Source organism: Ambystoma mexicanum, chromosome 6p (assembly GCF_040938575.1).
Source record: "Ambystoma mexicanum isolate Mex_15411 chromosome 6p, UKY_AmexF1_1, whole genome shotgun sequence".
In the NCBI taxonomy this organism is placed as follows: Eukaryota; Metazoa; Chordata; class Amphibia; order Caudata; family Ambystomatidae; genus Ambystoma; species Ambystoma mexicanum.
The window spans coordinates 179,718,088-179,741,612 of NC_090935.1; positions in this window are offsets into that span (position 1 = coordinate 179,718,088).

The window sequence follows — 23,525 nt, forward strand, 5'->3', positions numbered from 1 at the left end:
AAGGAAAATGCTTCTTCGGGTCCAGCAGACAAGACTAGGCGGGCCAGTCCAGACAGTCATCTCTGCACTACGCATCACTTTGAAGGAGACCGCAGCTGCCCGGGTCCGATCGACACCCCTGTGGGGTCCAGGTGAGCGTAACAAATATATTGGGGTGTTATGAGACTGATGGCTGATAAAATGGGACAGTTGCTGCTCCCCAGCCCCTTCGGGCATCAAGGCTGCTTTGAACTGAAAGAGTTGAAAGGCCCTGCTGCTGCAGTGAGACAGAATACTGGGTCAGAGCACTGAACAAACAGTATGCATGGAAGAGCTCAGACAGGCAGCTCTGAGATGCACAGGATGTTTGTGGCTGGAGCTGTTAGAAGAGTCTTGAACTTTTGTATCTCCAAATGGTTTGGACTACACATCCCAATAACCCTCTGCATTGACAGTGATAGCTAGGGCATATGAGAGCTGTAGTCCAAAACATCTGGAGAGCCAAAGGTTACAGCCTTCAATGCTATTGTATTCTATATGAAATCATTTTAGAAATTGGTTTAAAAGACAGAATTTTTGTTACTGTGCCTTGGAGCTGGGAGCCAATGCATTAGAAAAGTGTTTAAAAACAAATAGTAAAGCATGCTTTTCTGGTTTGCCTTTGTCATTTTCCTTTTGTGGTCTTTTTTTTTTAAAGGAAACAACAACATGTGCTCTGTCATGTCCACATCATGTACACATCCTTACCTGCTGAGCATCTGAAAAGGAGCGAGCACGGGAAAAGTGTCAGAGAAAGCTTCACAATAGTGAGAGTGACATTGAACATAGTAAAGCATGCTTTTCTGGTTTGCCTTTGTCATTTTCCTTTTGTGGTCTTTTTTTTTTAAAGGAAACAACAACATGTGCTCTGTCATGTCCACATCATGTACACATCCTTACCTGCTGAGCATCTGAAAAGGAGCGAGCACGGGAAAAGTGTCAGAGAAAGCTTCACAATAGTGAGAGTGACATTGAACAAACACCACAACACACCAAGGGCCAGATTCATGGATTATGTGCACAGTTCAAAGTCAATGCATGTGGTTATTTTTGCAGTATAAAAGACTTTGCACTGACTTTCCACTGCAAAAATACACTTTGCACAGTCCCATGATTCAGGGTTTATGTCCGTAGTCCTGTGAGAGAGTAACAACCCGTACACTGTGGCTTCAGCACACAGGTAAAAAATGCAGGTTGCATATGCCCCAACCTCTGTATTGCTAATGATCCAACTCGGATAGGCTCTAGTTTATGACCACGCTACCTTTTTGTAGACTGACGAATATAACTTCGGAAGGTTGCAGTCCATCCTGGGTACCACCACGGTGTTTAACTACGTATGGCTTCCTAATGGCACTCCAGTGCTCCGCACGGAGAGAGATGCTAAGTGACTGCTGCAAAGTTTCTTCAGCTACTGAAAGAAACGTCTGCTTATATACGTGACGGATTGTTGCGCTATACACTCTACTGACTGTACAATAAATGGCAAATTCGATCTTGAGCCTCAGACATGGGTCTTGACTTCTACTGGTCCTGAGGAAGGTGGGATTGCCTACTCTGGCGAAACGTAGATTACTTGTACTTTTTGATTCATACTTGTACGAGTACGACACCCTCTAGATCCATCCTGATGTCACACGTAGACCCCGCGTTCAGCTAGTAGACCCTGAGTCTAGCTAGTAAATTGGAAATGCCCCCAACTGAACTGAAAAATTTAAAATTCAGCTACATATGGTTTCAACCTCTGAGAGGGGGCCTATAATTTCCAATATTCACATTGAGTTGACTGTTTTGAGAAAAAGTTTTTTTCTTTCAAATGTTTTTTTCAAATGTGTGTAAATAATTGCATTTTGTTTTGTATGAAAAACTGTGTACATTAACATGGATACCCATCTGTTCCATTTTTTGTGTTTGCTTTAACTGTGTACATTGATACCCATCTGTTCCATTTTTGTATATATTGTGCTTGCTTTGGAATTTATTTTTAGCCAATTGTGCTTGGTAATTTACAGACCTTGTTTGTGAGCAATAACAAAAATAATAAAAAGTTACTTTTGTAAAATTCTTAAACAGAAGTATGAAATGGTGGATTTGAAAGACTTATCGCAATGAAGACTTAGGTGGACACATAAAATTATAAAATACATACCTAAGAACTATTTCAGATAGTTTGTGCCATACTCTTGGCATTGAGGAGACTACTATAAATTCAATTTATATGTATGTTTAGTGAACCTGTTAGGACATCTTTTTGTTCTCTGTTTCAGGTTTTATGTCGGCACTACAAAGTGATTTTTAAGCAGGGCAAAGTCACTTTGAACGGTGCAAAATGTCAATGAATCAGGCTCCAAGTTCTGATTAAAAAGTAAGAGGAGTTGAAAGAAAAATGCTGTCTGACATTACGTAACCAGGTATCTGGAATATTTTTAGACTTGTTAAAATATTAGTTTATGAGGTACTAGCGTTCTATCGCTTTCCATGTCTCAAGCCAAATCTACTTTTCAAATGCATTTTAGACCTGTCATGTAAGCAAATCTGTCCCAAAACATAAGCATTGCTACTTCACTTTTTCATTTTTAGGGGGCCAGGAAAAATTGACTGTGAATGTAAAGTTTGTCAAAAATCCAACATTATAGCAGGGTATATATTCTTGCTAGCAGGTAATTACAATAGGTATTACAAAGCGTGGGCAGGGATCTGGATACTGTTAGGCAGAATCATATGCAGTACCCTTTTGGGAACACCACACACAATAAAGACTACAAGTGTAAGTACAATTACACATTTACACATTTGGTACAAGCCTGTACTACACAGTAAAGTGGTACCGATGGCGAAGCAGCCAGACCTATCTCAAGAGTAAAGTGAGCAGTACAAGAAGTTACACGAGGACAACAATTACTATGGTTCAAACAAACGCTGATTCAAGGTTTCTGAGTAAAAGAATATACATTTATTTACACCATCACTTATAAAACAGTTCACTATTATAAAGCAGCAGAAAATCACAGTCTTAATATACTACAATAACACCAAATCAATGCTGGACAAGTTAAGCTCAAAATGAAGTGTGAGCAAAATGGCACTGCAGCAATTTAAAAGGAAGAAAAGACAAGGTTATCACAAATCAACAACAACAAGTTATAGGCAGGGCAATCTAGAAAAGGCTACTACAACTAGGATTCAAGTCAATAGGCCTGGGCCAATGTTAATGGTTCAGAGTCTTTGCAGAGGATCACACAGTTCAGAGTAGTTTGCCAAGAGTTCAAAACGAAGTTGGTCAGAGGAAAAGTTATATAAAGGAGAAGAGAAGGACAAGCTTTCAAAGAGGTGAAAGATTTCCAGTACTTTCACCGCGGTCGGACGGTAAGAACGACCGGATTTACACAGTACATTAAAAGAAGAATAATGCTGTAGCTGAAGTAGTTGTTCCTGGCAGTTCATGCAGGCTTGCGGTTCCTGAAGCTTCAGTTGTGGTGACAAGAAGGAGGACGGCTGGAGGGTCCTGCAATGCGCAGGGCAGAAGCCAGCAGCGGAGCAAAACGTTGAATAAAAGGTGCGCTCCTTAAAACCCAAACTGGTTCTCTTCCCACTGGCTATCCGATTTACTGCAGCGATGCACAGCAAATTCGACCAGGGTGAGGACCGGTGTCTGGCGTTTGGCGAGCTGGTTGTTCCCACTAAACTCAAGGGGAGAAGATTCATTGTAGATCTCCTCTGTTGTTGAAGTTTCAGGCAATTCGGACCTGTAGCAGGGCTTCACTGGGTGTCCAGTAGTTGCAGCAGTCGTCTTCCTTCAGTTCCTCATTGGTTCTCTCGTTCCAGTGGTGACTCTGCCTTCCAGTCCCAGAGACTGGCTTTTTATGCCCATAAATCCCCCATTCACACAGCCTGGCTGTCAATCACACACCAGGGTGACTGTGCTGGCAGGACAGCCACCTAGCCAATAAAACACGAGTGCAACTTGGGTCTCCAAGGAGACCCTGTGCAGGGGGCCTCAAACCCCTCCCTCATATCCTACCCACTCAGACACGCAGGTGCCTAAGGAGGGCTTCTGTGCATATGCCCGCCAAAGGACTGCGAACAAAGGAACCAAACCTTGTTTGGCGCTCAGAGTAAAACACTACAAAGACCTTTACTAAAAGATATGGCAAAAGAACTCCACCGGAACCAAGTTAAATTAAACGTGGATTACCGGGTTTAGTATGAGGCTACCACCAGAGCCTCTAACTGTACCAAGGCTCTTTTCATAGTCTGCGGTAGAATAAAAATAGTAGATACCACTGCCACCAGCCAAATCTTAGAGAAAGGGGAACAAAATAATGTTCCATGAGAATCAGACAAAAGGGGATAACTATTAACCCCTCCAGTACTCTATTGGAAGATAGGTGTAAGGGGTCTGCAAATTTAAAAAGACTTGTAAAGTCACTGGTAACTTTACATGTTCTGGGAGACAGTAGTCATTCCCTGAAAATGGAGTTTAAAGTTGGAAGTCTGAAAAGACAACCCTGTGTCACTGCACTAAAGGTGCTGTGTGACACACAGTAAAAAGATGATGCCTATGGTGTGGGTGAGACTCCATAGTCCATGAGCACAAAATGTACAACACAGAGAAAAACACATGTAAGAGTGGGAAAAATGGCTCACACTCTTACCAGGTAAAAAAATTAAACCCTAGAATTCCGGCAAAGCTGTTGAGGGACGCAAAAGGTAAGGGAAATTAGCCATTCTGGAGAATTCTCCCTAACACTTGCCCCCCAGACAAAGGGACAGGAGGATTTAATCCACTCCTGGATGAATCTCTTCACTCTAGTCGATCAAACATCCTCGAGAGACCATCAGCATTTTGTTGGTGACATCCTGACCTGTGCTCAATAGTGAACTCAAACCAGTGCAAGCAGATTGACCATCTTAGTAGTTTTAGGTTTTCCCCTTTCATTTGCATCAACCATCTCAAGGGTTGGTGGACTGTCTGAATCACAAAAGTAGATCCATACAAGTATGGTCTAAACTTCTGCAGAGACCACACAATAGAAAAGCACTCACACTCAATGGTTGCTCACCTTGTTTCTGGTTCCTTCAGCTTCCTGCCGATGAAGCGAATGGGGTGCTCCCTACCTTTCTCATCCAGTTGACTAAGGACTACACCTATACCTGTATTTGAGGCATCTGTCTGCACAATGAAGGGTTGGTGATAATCAGGAGCTCTTAGGACTGGAGCATGACACAGGGCTTTCTTCAGTTTTTCAAAGGCTTGAGTACACTCCTCATTCCTTTTAACCTTCTTGGGGAATTTTAGAGAGGAGATCACATTCAAGGGAGAAGCTGTAGTAACCCGGGAGACCTAGGAAGGCTCTCACCTGGGTTTGAGTAGTAGGGGTGGCCCAGTTTTATACAGCTTGTACTTTGCTAGGCAATGTCCTAATGTCACCTCCTCCTACCTCATGACCAAGGTAGACCACTTTGCTCTGAACAATTTGACATTTACTTGCCTTTATGGCCAGATGGGCCTGCTCAAGAGCCTGCAATACATATCCTAAGTGGTCAACATGTTCTTTCCACGTAGGGCTGAACACTGCAATGTCATCCAAGTATGCCATGCAGAAGTCCTCCATCCCATTTAGAACTTGATTAACCATCCTTTAGAATGAACAGGTGCATTCTTTTTATCTAAAATGCATAACCTTGAACTGGTAGAGGCCTGCTGGGCTCGGAAATTGAGTTTTCTCCTTGGCATGGTCTGTCAGGGCTATTTGCCAATAGCCTGAAGTAAGATCAAATGTACTGAAGTACTTTGCTGCATCAAGTTTATCCACCAGTTCATCTGTCCTGGGTAAAGGATGGGCATCAGTCTTTGTGACTGCATTTAGAGCTCTATAGTCCACACAGAATCTCAACTTCTTGGATCCATCCTTTGGTACTAGAACAACTGGACTAGACCATGGACTTGTAGATGGCTCTATAACCCTGAGATCAAGCATCTTGTTGACCTCCTCCTTTATGTGGGTCCTTACATGGTCTGACATTCAGTAACCTCTGCTTTTCACAGGTAAACAGTCACCAGTTTGAATATCATGTTGGCCCCAAGGGGTCAAGCCTGATGATAGTGAAAACATGGAGGCAAACTGATTTAACAGAAACTTGCACTCCTCCTGTTGTTCAGATGTCAGGTTAGAAGAGGGATTGACTCCTTCTATTCTCTCATCTAAAGGCTAGCCTTTGAGTAGGTCAGGTAGAGGTTCACTCTCCTCCTCCTCTTGAGCTGAAGCTAGAAGCAAAGTTTCCACTTCTGGTCTGGAGACATAAGCCTTTCAAACTGTTGGTGTGGAAGACTCTGGGAGCCTCCTTAGGATTGCCTAAGTCCACCAGATAGTTCACCTCTCCAAGTTTTCCTACAACCCTGAAGTGTCCTATCCATTTGTCCTGCAAGGCCCTCTGCGTTGTTGGCACCATAACTAGCACAATCTGGTCTAGAGCAAACTCAACCATGTTAGCCTTCTGGTCATGCCAATGTTTGACCAGAGCCTAACCTACTTTCAAGTTATCACTAGCTTCTGCCATCATGTGTGACATTCTCCTCTGGAGACCTATCACATAGTCAGTCACTCTGACTGGCATGCGGGAAGGTGCACTTTCCAGCCCCTCCATAATCAATGCCAAAGGACCTCTGACTGATGGCCATAGAGAGGTCCAAAGGGACTATATCCAACTCCCTCCTGAGGGACCTCTCTATAAGCAAAGAGAAGGCATGGCAGTAGAAGGTCCCACTTTCTTTTAAGGGGTTCTTCTAAAGTACCTATCATGCTCTTCATACTACGGTTAAACCTCTCTGCCAATCCATTTGTCTGGAGATGGTAGGCAGTTGAGAACTTGCAGGCCACTCCACAGTTTTCCACATGGCCTGCATGTAGTGGGACATAACATGTGATCCCCTGTCAGAGATGACTTCCTTAGGAAAAGCTACCCTAGTAAAAAATACTAAGTAGGGCCTTAGCAACAGCCTGAGCTGTAACAGTCCTGATAGCTAGAACCTCAGGATACCTAGTAGCATGGTCTGCTACAACCAATATAAATCGATTGCCTGATGAGGTTGGAGGGTCTAAGGGACCAACAATGTTGATTCCTACCCTCTCAAAAGGGACTCCAACCACTGGGAGAGGCACCAAGGGTGCCATATTATTGGCTCCACTCTTGCCAGATATCTGATGAGTGTGACAGCTCCTACAGAATTTATCTACATCAGACCACAACTTAGGCCAGTAGAACTATAGATAAAGCCTTTCCTTGGTCTTCTTGAAGCTCAAGTGACCAGCCAAAGGAATCTCATGGGCTAACTGTAGGAACTCATATCTTGTCTCTAGAGGCACTACAAGTCTTCTGTAGTCCCCTGGGATAGAATCAGTTGGTTCACTATAGAAGAGGAGATCTTCCCAGTACAACCTATGCTTCTCTGGCTCTTGCCCGTCCAGCTGGGAAGCTGCCGGTTGCCAAAGACCTTCACGAGTAGGGCACTCTCTTTGACCTATGCTGAAGTCTGCCCTACAGGAGCCACCTTCTGCTCGTAAAGACTGCAGCTCAGGATGGTCTTTAGGATCCAGATCTCCAACAGGGGTAAGGTCTTATTCCAGCTCTGAATCTTCAGCAGCTTATTCAACCTTTCCTGGTTGTTCCTCACACTCAGCATCAGCTGGTGGAGTAGTCACAGGTGTGACTTTGGGCAGTCCTCTCAGGGATATCCTTGTTGATAGCACAGTAGTGCTATCTGTTTTTTTCCTTGAGACTTTGGGTGTCCCCTTTGTCTCATTCTTCTTTGAAATAGCAGTTAGTAATTCCTGTGGACTGGGTGTTATAGATTCATCTGTAACATCCACTAGAGTCAGTTAAAGTATTTTTCTGGCTTTCCTTGTCTGCTCCTGTTTCCTTTTGCTGGGAGCCCTGGGGGTGCTTGATGGAACTCCAAGAGTGTTTAAGTCATCCCCAACAGGACTCTCCCAGGCACCTCACTTTGTACATTAACAGGTATCTTAACAGTCATGTTGTTGCCCTGGATGAGAGCTGGTAGTCTAGGAAGCATTTGGACAGGGCCTCTAGCAAGCTTAAAGAGGCCTTGGGTGCCTTGGCAACATCCTCAGGTTTGAAAAAAGATTCATCCACCACTGTAATGCTGGCCCCAGTGTCTGTGATGGCAGTGGTCTCCTGAACATTCACAAGTACACTGTCCTTGTAATATTCTTTTGTGTTATCTGGAATTGAATTATAGACATCTAAATTATGCTGTTCCCACAGACCCATAGACACAAAAAAACTGGCAGAGACTCCAATGGGGTCTTCAGCCAATAATTGAAAGTGAACACTTGCCATTTGTACTTCTCCCTCTGGTGAAAAGACTAAGGAGACAGTGTGGACCCCTGAAGGTTTACCCTTGCATCTGGGATCCTCTTTCACATGGCCAGTAGAACCACAAGCATAACATTTTCCAAATGTTTTGACAAATGGGGGTTTCTGCTGACCTCCCTCTGGTTTGGCACCAGAGGTTTCACTATCCTGATTTGGTTTCCCTTGTGGCTTACCCTTTTTCTGTGTGGGGCCCTCTTTTGGATTGGAGGTATTACAATTCTCTTTGTCATCTTTCTTTTACTGCTTCCCATCATCCCTCTTCTGAGTTGCCCCAGAATCCTTGTGAGTCTCCCTGTTGGCAACCTGCAAGTCAGCAGCATTTGCTAACTTCTTTGGATCAATTTCCTTAGAGTCAGCCAAGTGCTGTCTCAGCTCAGGAGAGCAGGCATCAAAAATACATTCTAACAAAAATAGATTTCTCAATCCTTCAAAAGTGTTATCTCTGTAACTCTTTACCCAACCATCAAAGTTCTTCAAACATTCACACACCTAGGTAGCCCTAGGGGTACCATCATGCTTTTTGAGGGTCCTAAACCTCTTAAGGTACTGGGAATGAGTTTTCTCAAATCTAGCTATCAAAGCTAGCTTCACATTTTCATACTCAGATCTTTCAAGTTCCCCCGCCTCCATTACAGCATCAGTTGCAACCTGGGGAGCCGAGACAAAAGCCAAGGAATCAACTGATTCCCTGTGAAACCCTGAATCCCATAGTTATACTCAAAAGCAGCCAACCAATCCAAAATATCAAGTTTCACCTCGTACATACTCATAGCTTCTTTAGGCAAGCAAGGTCTCTTAGGACTGGAAGACCTAGAAGACTCTGGGATAGAACACTTTTCAAGAGATAACTTCTTCATTTCAAGAGCATGATCCATTTCCATTTCTATGAGTCTGATTTCTTGATGTTTACTTTCAGTTTGCATTTGGATTCTTTTGAACTGTAACTCAAGTCTCATTCTGTACTCAGTACTGGACCTGCTAGTGTCCCTATGGCTACAGGTTGAGGGCCTAAAGCAGGAAGAGGTGCAGTGGGGCTCACATCCTGAGAGTCCTCTGACTCTTCTAGCTCGGTAATAACATTAGAGTTGGACTCTGAATCAATACCCTCATCAACACTATCCACATTTGCTGAGGGGGTAGGGGTTATTGCTCTACCTCCCAGTCTTTGATGATTCAACAATTTCTCAATCAATTAATTTTTCTTGCTTTTAACAGAGAGATACCTTACTTTACACATATCTTTTTGTTGATCTACTGTTAGAATGATCAGGGCTTCCTGTTCAAAGTTATCCATATTTGGCATTCTAGAACAATTGCTTGTCTACTGGTGGTTAGCCTTGTGAAGATTATTTGAACAAAAGTAAGAGCAGGACTCTCAATGTAACAACTATACTTTATCCTCACTGCGTGCCACCAGTGTTAGGCAGAATTGCATGCAGTACCCTTTGGGACCACCACATACAATTAGGACTACAGGTGTAAGCAAAACCAACCTTTGGTTTAAGTCTGTACTTCACAGTTTTGGTACCGACGTGAGCAGCCATGCTTATCTCAAGAGGGCATGTGAGCAGTACAAGGATGTTTGTATTTGTATTTTGTATTTATTTATGTTACACAGAGGTCTTACAATCACAGTGGTTCAGGTAGACACTTACACTCAAGGTTTCTTGGTAAAAACACATATTAATTTATTATACAATCATTTAGAAAACATTCACTAGAAGGAGGCAACTTAATATTATATACAAACACACTTCAGTACTGAATCAATACGTTTTGAGTAAATTAGGCTCCCCTGAAATAGGAGCAAAATGGTATTTCAGTTACTTTGAATGGGAGTAAAAGGCACAAGTTAATAGAATAGATCACACATACTTTTCTAGGTAGTGCAAATATTTTCAGTTCATTAGAATACTCGATTCAGCTCAATAGGCCTAGGCCAAAGTCAATGGACTAGTGTCTTTGATAGGAAAGAACAGTTCTTGTAGCAAATGGTAAAGTCTTTGCAAAAGTTCTCAGAAGTAGTTTGTACTAAGAAGAATCATATGTTGGGTCACAAGCTGATTAGTCCTGCAAGTTGGGAAAGTTCCACAAACTTTCACCGCGAGAGGTAAGTTCTCTCAATCGGGTTGGCACAGTACCTTAATATGAAGAACACGATGCAGCTGAAGACGTTGGTTCCCAGCAGTTCCAGCAGATCTCACTGTTCCTGTGCCTCAGTCGTGGGACAAGGGGGAGGACGTCGGGGACTCCTGCTCTGCACAAGATCGTCAGAAAACACTGACAAAATTGAGTCACTTCAGTTCCAGTAGCTCTAGTTCAAGCACACAAGCTGGTGTTCCTCTCCCTGGTTAAACCTAACCAGCTCAGAGAATGGTCTCTATCCAGGTGACTTACGAGTTGATTGGTCCCACCAACTCAAAGATAGAAGTCATCCTTGAAGGGGCTTCTCTGTCGAGAAGAACTTGGCAATTCGGACCTGCAGCAGGGTTTCCTTTTGCAAACCAATGGTCCAGGAGTGCCGAGGCCATCCTCTTTCAGCTCGTCTTCAGTTCTTTTGTTCCAGTGGTCGACTCTGCTTTCCAGTCCAAGAGACTCCCCTTTTAAACAGTTTTCTCCTTTTAATTCCAGCCTAGCTGTCAGTCAACCAGCAGGGTAGCTGTCCTTGCCGGACAGTCAGCTAGCCAATCACGCCAGGGTTCATTTGGGTCTCCTAGGAGACTAAGCACAGGGAGTTCCGGGAATCTCCGGCACTTCCTGCCCACCACAGACACTCAGAAGCCAGAGGCGGTCTTCAGTCCTGAAGCTTGCCAAAGGCATGCAAACAAAGGGACCAAACCTGGTTTGGTGCGCAGAGACAAACTCTAGAAGGACGGTTAGAAAAAGAAACAGTGAAAAAAGGAGACCGGGATCTGTTCAAACAAAGGGACTTAAGGAGCCATCTTGAACAACATGGCTCCCGCGATTTTTAGCTACCAGTGTTCGCGGTCAGGAAATATCATGGTAGTTTGTTGTAAAACCACTGCCACCAACAATTTCAATAGGAAAGTGTAGCATTTGACTGCTACATGAGGATTTAGACACAAGGGATACTATCTAACCCCTCCAGCACTCTATAGCTAGATAGTGTGTGCTGGGTCTAGGAATATGGAAAGACTAGTAAAGTCAATTTCACTTTACAACAGTAGTTCATGCCATAGAGGTATTTTAACCTTTGGGTAGTCTAAAATACATCCCTCTGTCACTGCACTGAGGGTGCTGTGTAAAACACATGACAAGATGACACCTATGGAGTTATCTAAAACTTCATAATCAAAGAACACAAGAGTAAAACACACATCAAAATACATGAAAGAATGAGAAAAAAAGGCTCACACTCCTTTCAGGTAAAAAGTCCTCAAAATCCAGCAAAGTTGCTGGGGGACTCTAAGGTGAAGGGAATTTGCACATTTATGAGAATTCTCCCTAACAACGGACAAAGTCTATGGTCTGGTAACTTCATAATTATGCATACATAAATGTATAATAGTACATTTTAATCGCACTACACATTTATCATTAAGTTGTATTTACATAACTTCTCTGAATTCCATGTTTTTGCTGTGTGGAGGGGAAATAGCTCTGTGACGCATATTGAACAGTTGCCGACTAACTTTGCGGACCATGTGTGCAGCCACTATACTGTACATTATCTTTGATTTTCTTTTTTACATTTCATACAATGGGCCTCATTACGACCCTGGCGGAAAGTGACTGACCGGACCGCAACAGCGTAAATAGCGTTTCCGCCATTGCACGAAGGAGCAAAGTGCGGCTAATTACGACCCATCGGGCACGAGCATTACGCCATGGCGGAATCCGAAAGGCTGCGATGGCGGAAATGACCCCAAAACGGCCCTTACCGCCGCCGTACGCTGCACCAGGTGCAATACCGCCACCCATCTTAGCGGTCACCGTAATGAGCGGTCACCGTAACGAGCGGGCACCGCAAATTACGGGCACCGTAAATATACGGAAACGGAAGTAAAAGCATGTGGCCGGAACGGGAAACAGCACGCCGCACAACTATAAAATCCGAATCCCAACACAACCATTAAAAATCCGACCCTGACACACATCCCAACCCGGTAGCAACCCCAGTTAAAAAAATAAATATGGGAAAGGTAGCCAAGAAAGCGTGTGATCGCAAGCGGCAGGTCCACTTCTCCCGAGAGGAACTGACCGTGCTCACCGAGACCCTCCAGGAAAATGCCGCCGTCGTCTTCTCCAGTCAAATGACCAGGACGGCCCTTGCCAACAAGAAGGCCATATGGGCCCTGGTGGCACAGCGCGTAAGTGCGGTGGGGACAACACCCCGCACGCCACAGCAATGTCGCAAGCGGTGGGACGACCTGCGGATCCGCGTACGCAGCATACTTTCTGCGAACAGGAACATCGCCACAGCTACCGGGGGGGGTTCAGAGTCGCCCATCAAGTTGACCCCCTGGGAGGATATCTGCGCCTCCACCATAGGAATGGAGAGCATAGAGGGAGTCGGAGGGATGGAGAAAGGAGTGCCGACATCCGGAGAATCAGGTAGGTTGGCCAAGAGAAACAATGCGAAATCCACAAAACACGAACATGTGCAGTACCATGTGACCCCATAGTGCAATACATACTTTGCCCTGACAGCGCCCTCTAAAAGTCAGAATGAATAAACAAATCAATCAAGATGCCATAAACAACCCCTACATGTGCAGCATGCACCCCCTAACTGCAGGCAGCCAAATGAATGCATCCTCAATCCACACGAAAATGAGACCACCTCCAAGGCCCAGTCCCAAATCAGCCTCATGTACCACCCCAATGCATTTGATACGTTGCCATTCCAAATCCGACAGACCCATAACTAACGCTCGCCCCTCTTTACTCCACCACAGGGTCCGATACCAACGACGAGCTGCAGGACACCCCTACCAGCACGCCTGCAAAGAGGGCCAGGACCAACGTCCCAAGAGCCTCCACCTCAGGTGCAAGGATCAAGACACGGCAGCAGCAGGAATCAAGTGGCAGCACACTGGAGGGGACTGCAACAGGCACCCCAGCAGCCAGCAAGTCCACAACCCCAGCACCACAGGTCCCCCCAAAGAACGTATCTGATGGCACTGCCTCTGGTGGTAGCAGCACCATAGGTGACACAGCTGTCATGCCAGCATGCTCCGACACGGAAAACAGTGCTGGCGACGTAGGTACCATCCATGACCTTTCCCAATCCCCCTGCATGTTCCATCCCCTACACCATGACGAAACCACGCAGGGGCACCCTGAAGACGACGACTGGCCAACCCCCACAAGTCCTGTGCCAAGGCAACATGTGTTGAGCAGCCCCCCTGTCACACCACCGCAAATGTCCATGGCCCAGCAGAGGCAACAGTCCCTCGACCTGCTGATCGAGCAACAGCAGGAAGTGTCCACGCTACTCAAGGACCATGCAAATGAATGCGGGGGTTCCAGGGCAGCCATGGAAACATCCACCGAGACACTCAGGGCACAAATAGAGAAAAGTAGTGAGAGCCTCAGGGGAGAAATGGAGAGAAGCACCGAGAGCCTGAGAGCACAAATGGAGAAAAGCACCGAGAGCCTGAGAGCACAAATGGAGAAAAGCACCGAGAGCCTGAGAGCACAAATGGAGAAAAGCACCGAGAGCCTGAGGGGGGAACTGCATGCGACGTCCAAAGACGTTTGTGCTGAACTTGCTGCTGTGCGTCGTGTGCTCTCGGAGCTCTCACAAACCCTCAGAGACATGCATGGACGCGAGCAGGCAGAGACATCATCCGTGGCAAGTTCCGTCCAGGGCAGCCCCCAACGCAGATCTGGCAGGAACCTGCGCTCCACGGGCAGGGGTGCCCCTGATACCCGTAGAGGGGGCTTGCAATAGCGTCTACCCACGGACAGCATGCATATTTGGACACTGGTGTTGGGGGGGGAGGTAGTAGGGTGGAGGGGGTGTGTTGGGCTTCACTGGGTGGCGGGTCCATAGGGTGTATAAATCATATCACATTAACAATACAGCACCTCATTATCATCCAATGACATGTGTGGACATTGATATTTGCGTACGAGGCCTTCATAGGCGTACAGTCCACAATGTGCCTGTACTACACACACACAGTGCCACAGGTCCCCTTTCCGTGTAATAGGCACCATGCGTGGTTGCTAGAAGCATGCATCTATGATGCTCTGTCGGATTGCACGTGCATCCTGTGCCTCATGGACTCCTTGAGGTGCCTCCACATCCCCACCCTCATCATCATCATCATCTTCAGGTGCATGCAGTACAGCGTCAGGGGGCATGGGCACATTCCTACGTATGCACATGTTGTGCAGCATGACACATGCCATGACCATCTTGGAAACCTTCTCATGGCTGTACATGAGTGCCCCGCCAGACCTGCTGAGGCTGCGGAAACGAGCCTTCAGTAGGCCGAATGCCTGTTCAATGACCACACGGGTACGTGAGTGGGCATGGTTGTAGTCCTCCTCATGCTCGTTCTGTGGGTTCCGGATTGGTGTAAGGAGCCATCTCTTCAGTGGATACCCGGCATCACCTGTATGAGACGAATAAAGGGTGTCAGTGGAATGATAGTGCTAAGTAGCCCCCCCCCCCCTCCTGCAAGGTCATTGACGCATCAAATTGGCCACGATGTCATGCATGGAATGAGACTCACCGAGTAGCCAGGATCTGTGCCCTGCGTGTCGCTCCATGTAGCGTGGTATTCTTGTGTTCCTCAGGACCATAGAATCATGGGTAGATCCTGGAAATCTGGCACAACAATGCGTAAAGATCTTGTTGGAGTCACACACCATTTGCACATTGATTGAATGAAATTGTTTCCGGTTGCGGTACTGGACCTCCATGGCATGTGGGACAACCAATTCAACATGGGTGCAGTCGATGGCACCAATGCAACCCGGGATGCCGCCAAGTGCATGGAATCCCACTTTTGCGTTGGTAATCTCCTGGTACGTGCGTGGTAGTGTGATGTGGTCGTCGGCGTGCTTCAGGAGGGCATCGTGCACTTGGAAGAGTGTCCGTGAGAACAGTGGCTGTGAAATGCCATGCAACTGTCCCACTGTGTGCTGGTAGGTGCCTGTGGCCAGGAAGTGGAGTACAGACACCACCTTCAGTAGGGGTGGGATGGCGGTTGGGCTATCTATCATGCTCACGAGGTCAGCATGTGTCATGTCCACAATGACGATTATGGTGTCCCGGTCCAAACGGTAGAGGGTGTGGATCTGCTCAGCAGTGAGGTTGAACGGATCAGCTCGGAGGCGTGGGATTGCGGGCCGCCTGCGTGGTGGTAGTGGCAGTGCTTGTGGGCCTTGCTGACCCTGCCTTGCCCTCCTCCTCCTCCTTCTCCTCCGTCTCCCCTGTGCGCCCGGTTGTTGTACCTGTTGTTGTTCGTCGTCTTCTTGTAGTTGTAGCACTTGCAGTGCTATCTGGTCCCCCAGGCCCAACATCGCTAGTCCTGCCGGTAGCATTTTGGAGTGGGAGTGGTTGTGGGAGGGGTTTGGGTCTGCTATATATGTGCTGTCGGCCTGTATGGCCTCCACCTGTGCTGATTGAATGAATCTGTGGCAGATGCAATCCCTTCTGGCCGAGCACGTCCCGCACGTAAGGCTGCATTTGGCCGCATGGCATCTTGGGATTGGAATCATGTATCAAATCCCGATGGCAGTGTGATGTACTTTGACTGATTTTCATGCTATGCTCCCATTGTTACACATGCTATAATTGCAGCCGCTTACATACCTGTGAAGAGTCAGTGGTATGTAGGGCTCGATCGATGGCCGACCCTCATGCAGCACAGTAACGTACTTCACCGACGGGCGTGGCGTCCCATTTGTGATTGCAGCCAGTTAGCATTATGACACACAGCCGCACTACATTGATGTAATTGTGAATGCAAGCGTTCACAGAAGCCTTTTCGACGTAATGTTGCAAGTGAGGAATTCGAAGGCCAGCATTTTTGGTTTTGAAGTAGCGGCGAGGATACGCCCACAGGTCTGGCTGGAAATGTAACGTTCTATTGTAGAATGTCCTTGGGACATGGCCCATAACGAGCAAGCAATGAATGATATGAATTGAATGGGATGCGCAATAGCGTAGTGGACGATAAGGCAGGACGTTCCCAAATCCATCTTGCTTCACAACACTACAGATCCGGCCAGGAGCACAGTGGTTTTTGCAGACTGCATTACGCACAGACGCGATGGAAGTTTCACATATTATGTGAGTGAATATTCATGCGTTTTCATTGCGGGATGAGGGAATGATGAATGGATGCATGGACAGATGATTCCATTTAGGGTCTGCCATGTACATGGGTTTTTTGAATCACTCCCCTTCCCCTGCGCTATGTGATGCAAGGCTGCCATAGTGGGACTTACGTCTATCTGCCCTTGTCGGATCCTCCCTGTCTCGACGCGCCTTCATACACTTGTGTCTAGGCACGTTACTAATCCCATGTCATGGGTTCTATCTTGACGGACGCATGCACAGTAACCGACGTTGCCAATGGTGTATTTACCTCGATTGATTTCGTTATGAATCGATACTGATTTAGGGGTGTGTATATTCCTTTGGAGTGGGCTAGCATGCATATGGGTGTGGATTTGGTGTGTTGAATGAAGATTGTAATGCATCATGAGTCCCGTAATGCAATCGGTTATTTTGTGTTTCATTTGGGTGACAGGTATCTCCTGCCCTATTGCAGTTGCCATCTCTACGCCACTCCTCCAGATGGATTTTACTCTCGACACCTGCAGCTTCGGGTGAATCAGTGGAGCACCATTACGATCTTATGGGACGATCGCCAATGGGCCACATGCCCTTACGCTGTACTGGTGGCTAGGTGCAACATTTCGGCCTTTCAGCTCGACTAGTGCCTGCCTCATGGGACGGACCTGCGGTTCTTGCCGCTTCCATGTTGCCTTTTGGAACGTTGATGTAGGCCCTGTGTGCCATGATGGTACAGGGCGTCACACAAGTGGAAGCTGGTCAATTATTGCAGATGCAGACCTCGGTGATGATGGATGTTTTGGTGTTATTTTGCAAATTGCTGTGGGGCCTTTGTCATTTGGATGTGCATTTAAATTGTATTCCGATATTTGTCGTGTTGCGTTATTCTTTGCAGGTGATGTGGCGATTTTCGATTTGTGGCGGTATGTATTGCGAGATGATCTGCATTGTGTTCCGCCTTCTGAGTTGAGTTGTGTGGTACAGTACTGGCCGCGTTTGCCTACGTAGCACAGTATGGTCACGGATAGGGGCTGCCATTGTGACTGTTTACATGATGTGCTGTTCAGGGGCGGGGGATTGGCTTTTGGCCGACTGGTGCCTGTCAGCCAGGTCGATTGGTGGAATGATGGGATGTTCAGAATGTGGCTGGTCACAGGTGCCTGTGTTTGCGTGCGTTTGTTGGAGGGGGACTGGGGTCATGTCCATTGGAATAGCTTCTGTATTCATGCCATCTGTGCCCTGCAGCTCCCATCGGCCCCTCTTGGGATGAGCCTGGCTGCTCAGTCACTCTGCCAACTTGTGTGGTACATGCTTCTGCTGATGGTTGGTTTGTTTACTGGCAAGAGTACAGGGCTGGTGCAATCCCCCTCAGGATGCTGTTTTGGATGTTGCCGTGCGCTGGTGGCAAGCGATGGGGGACTACTGTTGTTTTGTGTCATGTGTTCTTGATTTTCATTTTGATGTATTGTACCTTCACATGCCTGTGCTGCATCAGTACGGCTATGGTGACATGCCGTACATGGATGCCCACTCACGGGGCGCTTTGAGCCCCTGCATGCATTTCTACGTTGGCATGCATGGGTGAATTGTAGATTTCACTGGTTGCATAGTGTGAGTACATTGCGCCTGCCAGGAGTTGTGCAATGTGGCCAGGGAGTGGAGTACAGGCACTCAGTGGGCCATTTACGGTTGGTTCACGATGCCGTATTTCTCGCCATGGCGGAATGGTACTTTACGACGTGCTTGATGGCGTTCAGTACATGTCCGCTAGGGTCAGAATTCGCGTACCGTTGCGCCATGGCGGTGATTCCGGTTTTGCAAGGCGCGCGTGCGCGTACTTGGTGCAGTTAGCGTTGCCGTTCACTGCGGTGTCGCTAATGGCATCGTACTTTACGGTGACGGGTCATAATCGCAACGAGCGGTGTTCGATGGCGGTATGGCATTTCCGCCATCATTTTTCCATTTCCGCCAGGGTCGTAATGAGGCCCAATGTCTGCCGTTGGAGCAAACCAGGCATCCCCCTCAAGGAAGTTTTACAATGAGCATTTCTCTTGTTTAAAGAGAGGTATGCTAGGTTTCGGTTTCCGGCGACCATAGAGCTACAAAAAGAAATTCAGATGGCAACATGTTTTGATTTCAGCATGCATTTCCGAATGTCAGTAGTGTGGTTACGTTGAAGTTAGCAAAACGTACATGGCGGGATGATGGTAACTTACACATGCTGCACTGAATGCACAGATGAAAAAATAAATAAATGTAAATTTACAGGTCCTATATACAAGTTATATGTGCAGTGTCTTACGAAGCAATGGCGTACAATGGCAGATTGTTTGCAAGATGGCTCATCATACGTGGGAGGCAGGTCCATTTTATGCAGGTTAGTGTCTTGTAGCATGAAGATATTTGGGGCTCTCATTCATGAAAACAAAAGGAATAACGTTAACACTTTCTTCAAACATTGTAAGGGTGGTAAAGATTTTAAATTGTGTCTGCATTACACATTAAAACAAGAGAAGAGGTTTGACATTTTAGGGAGTACTGCAGACTATTTAATATGGTTGCTGAGTTGTGCACCATGTGCTGCACTCTACTCTGTGTTGTATACTTTCCAGGGAAATGGTGTACATTAACAACAAAGATGAACTAATGCCCTAAACAGTGCCAGTGGCATGCGAGGAGGCAAATCTTACAGCACATGGGGCAGTAGCGTAAGACATGGATGGTTTCTGTTTGGGTTGTTGTGAATGTGCACATTATTGGGTAGGTTACTGTACTATAGTTTATTGCATGTGTCCACTTATTACAGGCTTAGGTGAAGAGGGTATTCAGCAAAGAGGTTGTCCATTGTGTGGAAGTAATGTAATACGATGTGAACTGAAGTGGCTAAGGGGTATGTGGCTGTGTTGTGTGTCAGGTTTGTGGTAAGTGGATAGATGTTTCTATGTGTGGTTGTACTGTGTTGTTGAAGTTGTGGCCAGGGTCTACAATACTGAGTACATGGCTGGAGCCCGTACACTGCACTGTGTGTAGTGAAGCATGTAGGACGGGGCCACAAGCAGCACAGTGTAACATAGCTCTACATTAAACATTGTGGCATTCCTATGTGGATTGCACAAATATGTGCACACATTACCCTTTGCAGATTATGAAGAAATATCAGAGCAATAATTTCATACTTACTGTTTCTATTGTGGAGGGCCTGTGCAGTCCTTTGTGTATGGGATGTGAAATGTTGTGCAAATCATTGCGTCATTATCTGTACAAAAAGAGAACATAATATGTTAGAGCAGGTATTTTGTCATTTTGCAGTTCATTAGATTGCAGACACTTTTACACTTTGTGGACCCTCATAAAGAGTACTTCATAAGTAGTATGATTTAAACAAGTGTACTGTGCAATGTGCGCAGTTCCTGTGTTTCTTTGCATAATCATTGGGTCTGAGGGGGAAAAGAAATCCATGCTGGATTATAAAAGAAAATCCAAATATATTAGCTGTTATGTTGCACAGTCAAGTACAGTAACGTTTGCACTCATTATAGCAATGTTTAAGGTGCACTGTTGTAGTAGGAGGAAATGCAATGGTGTATGATTTCTGTTTTGCACGTGTTGGTAGTATGGTTGCAGTTATATAGCAGTTGGTGTATTGTAACTGTTTACCTGCTTCCTTTTGTTAGCACTGTTTCTTTATGTGTTTAGTTGCTGTTGATGTTTTGCAAGTATTGTGCCATTGCACTGTGTTACTGCAGAATTGTGAGGGCAGTTACGTACCTGTTGACGTACTGTAACTGTTCATATTTTGGAAGTGTTTGAGGATATGTTTGTAGCACAGTGGTTGCTGAAGGTTGAGTTGGCCTGTTTCAATGCTGCAAGTAATATTGCAGTATTCTGGTTGCAGTTAGATACCAGTTGGCGTATTCTAGCTGTTTACAGTGTCCCATTTCTATAGGGTATGTTTCAAGGCTCGTGGATTCCTGTTGGTAGTTTTACATCTTTCCACATTTTGAAGTCGTGGTGCATAATTGTGGGTTTACGTACTAATATTCGCATATGAATTGAATTTGTATGGTCATTGTTAGACAGGTGGCAATGTATTTGCATAGTTGATGGTTTTAGAGGTTACTGAGGATAGTTTTGAACCCTCATACTTAGTAGTTTTTCTTTTACGTATCATGTAAGAGAAAATATTAGTGTTATTTGTGTACATTGTTTGTTTCTCTGAGTGTAATCAGTGGGTTCATTGGGGAAAACATTGTACAACAGACTGATGTATTTGTTGGATACTTACTTTATACTAAGTTGTTTTAGTTCCACAGTGTAGAAGGCAATTCCTTTTTTTCTGCAATTAAGTAGGCACGGGTGGGTGTTGGGGAGTAGGGTATTCTAATTTTGTACATCATGAGTACATTTTGACTTCAAGTATATTAAGTGGGCATTTGCAAGATTAGCAGGTAATCTCTGCTTTGCAATAATGGAAGTATTATTGCATTCCCACCACGAGCATTGCTTTCTAATGTATGCAGTATAGCGGCCTGCAATGGCTGTGCTGCCTTTGTGGTAGATTATGGCTACTGTTTTGAAGGTTTTCTTGGCAAGTGATACCTGTCCGTGTGTAAAGGTAGTACGTTTGCAGTTATTTTTCGATCCATGAGTATTTTATCTTAAAAGTATTAATATTACATATTAACTAAGTGATTATATATGTAACATTGAACGATGATCTGAATTGCTTGAAGTACACAATATGCTATGGTCACCAATTGTTGAAATGGAATGGATTCACAGTTATGTATTGACACATACACAACGCTCTCGTTAGGGACTTGTTCCTGAGTGACATGGTTGCATGTTTCCACATGTAGAAAATCTGCAAAATGTCATTTATGGGTATGTTTCTGCTTTCAAGGATTTGTAGTTAAGTACATTAGAAAGTACTGTGGATCCTCTTGTCTCTTTAACATGAATATCACCATTCCTGCAAAGTAGCCCAATTCCTGTTTTACTCCAGAGACACTGTAAGTGTTGTCAGGATTATTTGGTGCATTTATGTGAAGGATTAGCATTTGTAAACAGAATTGGTCCGAGTCATTTAAATAAATGTTTTCAACAATAGCTGGCATTTGGAATAGAACATTCATTGCTACATTTGCATAACACCAGTTGTATTGGTGAATTTGAAGGGACCTGTAGTCCTGTGTTTGAGTAGTTTGATGGATCTGCATGCGCTTTCTTTGAAGAGGTACTTTTCTTTGTATGTGGAGTTGGGTATGTGTTGTCCTTTTCAGTCCATTTTTCTGTGTTTTGGTAGTTGATGCAGGATGAGCTGATCTTAATTTCTTTGGTAGTACTGTTTGGAAATCATGTAGAACTTCTGATTGAATGAGCTTTCTTTTAAAACCTTTCTGCTTTTGAGTAACAGTGAACATTTTTAGGTGGGGTACGTAGACTACACGTAGTCTATTGTACTCTATGATGCAAGGAATGTCAGCGCTGACTGCACTTCCATCAAAATTGACTAAATATAGTCCTTCAAGTGTACGTAGGCGAGCCTGTGCTATGTAACTCATGCCTTCTTTAAAGACTGTGCTGGCAATTTTGATCAATGGTTGATTAAGGTTAGACCTTGTGATTTATGAATAGTCACTGCATAAACTAGCAGCAGAGAAAACTGTTCTCTGCGTACATACATGTCTTTGAAAAGAAGGATTCGAGCTGCTGTGCGTCCTATCCTTTTAACTTCGGAAGGTTTGTCAAACTGGCCGTTGACAAATGCTATTGTCACTTGGGTTTGTCTGGAAGTCAACAACTGTTCCAAGTCCTCCATTCACTAAACCTTGCTCTACGTCAAGGTTATGTTTTAGCATTACTCTACAGTTAGCACATAATGTTAAAATGTTCTCCAAACCAGCTGTGTTGGAGAAAGAGTTTTCTAAGGTATTTAGTCATGCTATGGCTTGTTCACACATAGGTATGGTCATACCGTGTACGCCCCGTTTGTGGTGTGAATTTCCACTAGTGGTTGCATTTCTGTTTTAAGCATTGTTGCATTGAATTGTGCACAACTTGCTAGAGTTTTCATTAAGAGTATACAGTTGCCATTTTTATGAGCTAATTGTTCCATGACATCAGTAGCACATGTGTTATGCCCGTACAGCTCGTGGATGCATCTGGTATTTAGGGTAGACTGCGCTTCCTTTGATAGTACACCAATTCGCATGATTTTTTAAATGTTGCCATAGGTGACGTCTGCAGACTGACGCCTGTTTTGAGTTAGTTCTCTGTATTGGAAATGTTGCCAGAGATTTACATTCCTGATGCTTCCAAGACTTTTATGGCACAGTTTGTGTCCTACGGATTTAAAGATAGGTTCACATTTCACTGGTGTTAATTGATGGAGATCTCCGAAAACAATTACATGTTTTCCTCCAAAGAGTTCTTCGTAGTCTGTTTTGACGACCTGTTGCAATCTGAGGTGAATCAAAGCTAACATTAGGTTGGAAACCATTCCCACCTCATCTATTAGGAGCATTTTCATGTGTTTCAAAACTCTGTGTATCTCTGTAGCAGCTTCTGCTGAAAGTTTGTAATACTCTAATTTGATTTGGTGTTCTACTGGAAGCTGTAGCAATCAGTGGAAAGTGACACTACCTATGGTGTAGGCAGCTAAACCTGTGGGGGTGGTTACAACAGCTGAAAGGTTGTTGTTGTTAATTGTTGGACGAATTTACTGATCATTTTTAGTAAGAATGATTTTCCTGAACCAGTTTCACCACTTACATGTAGCAGTACAGGTTTGTAGGTATCACAGGTACAAGTTTTAGTTTTGTGCTGT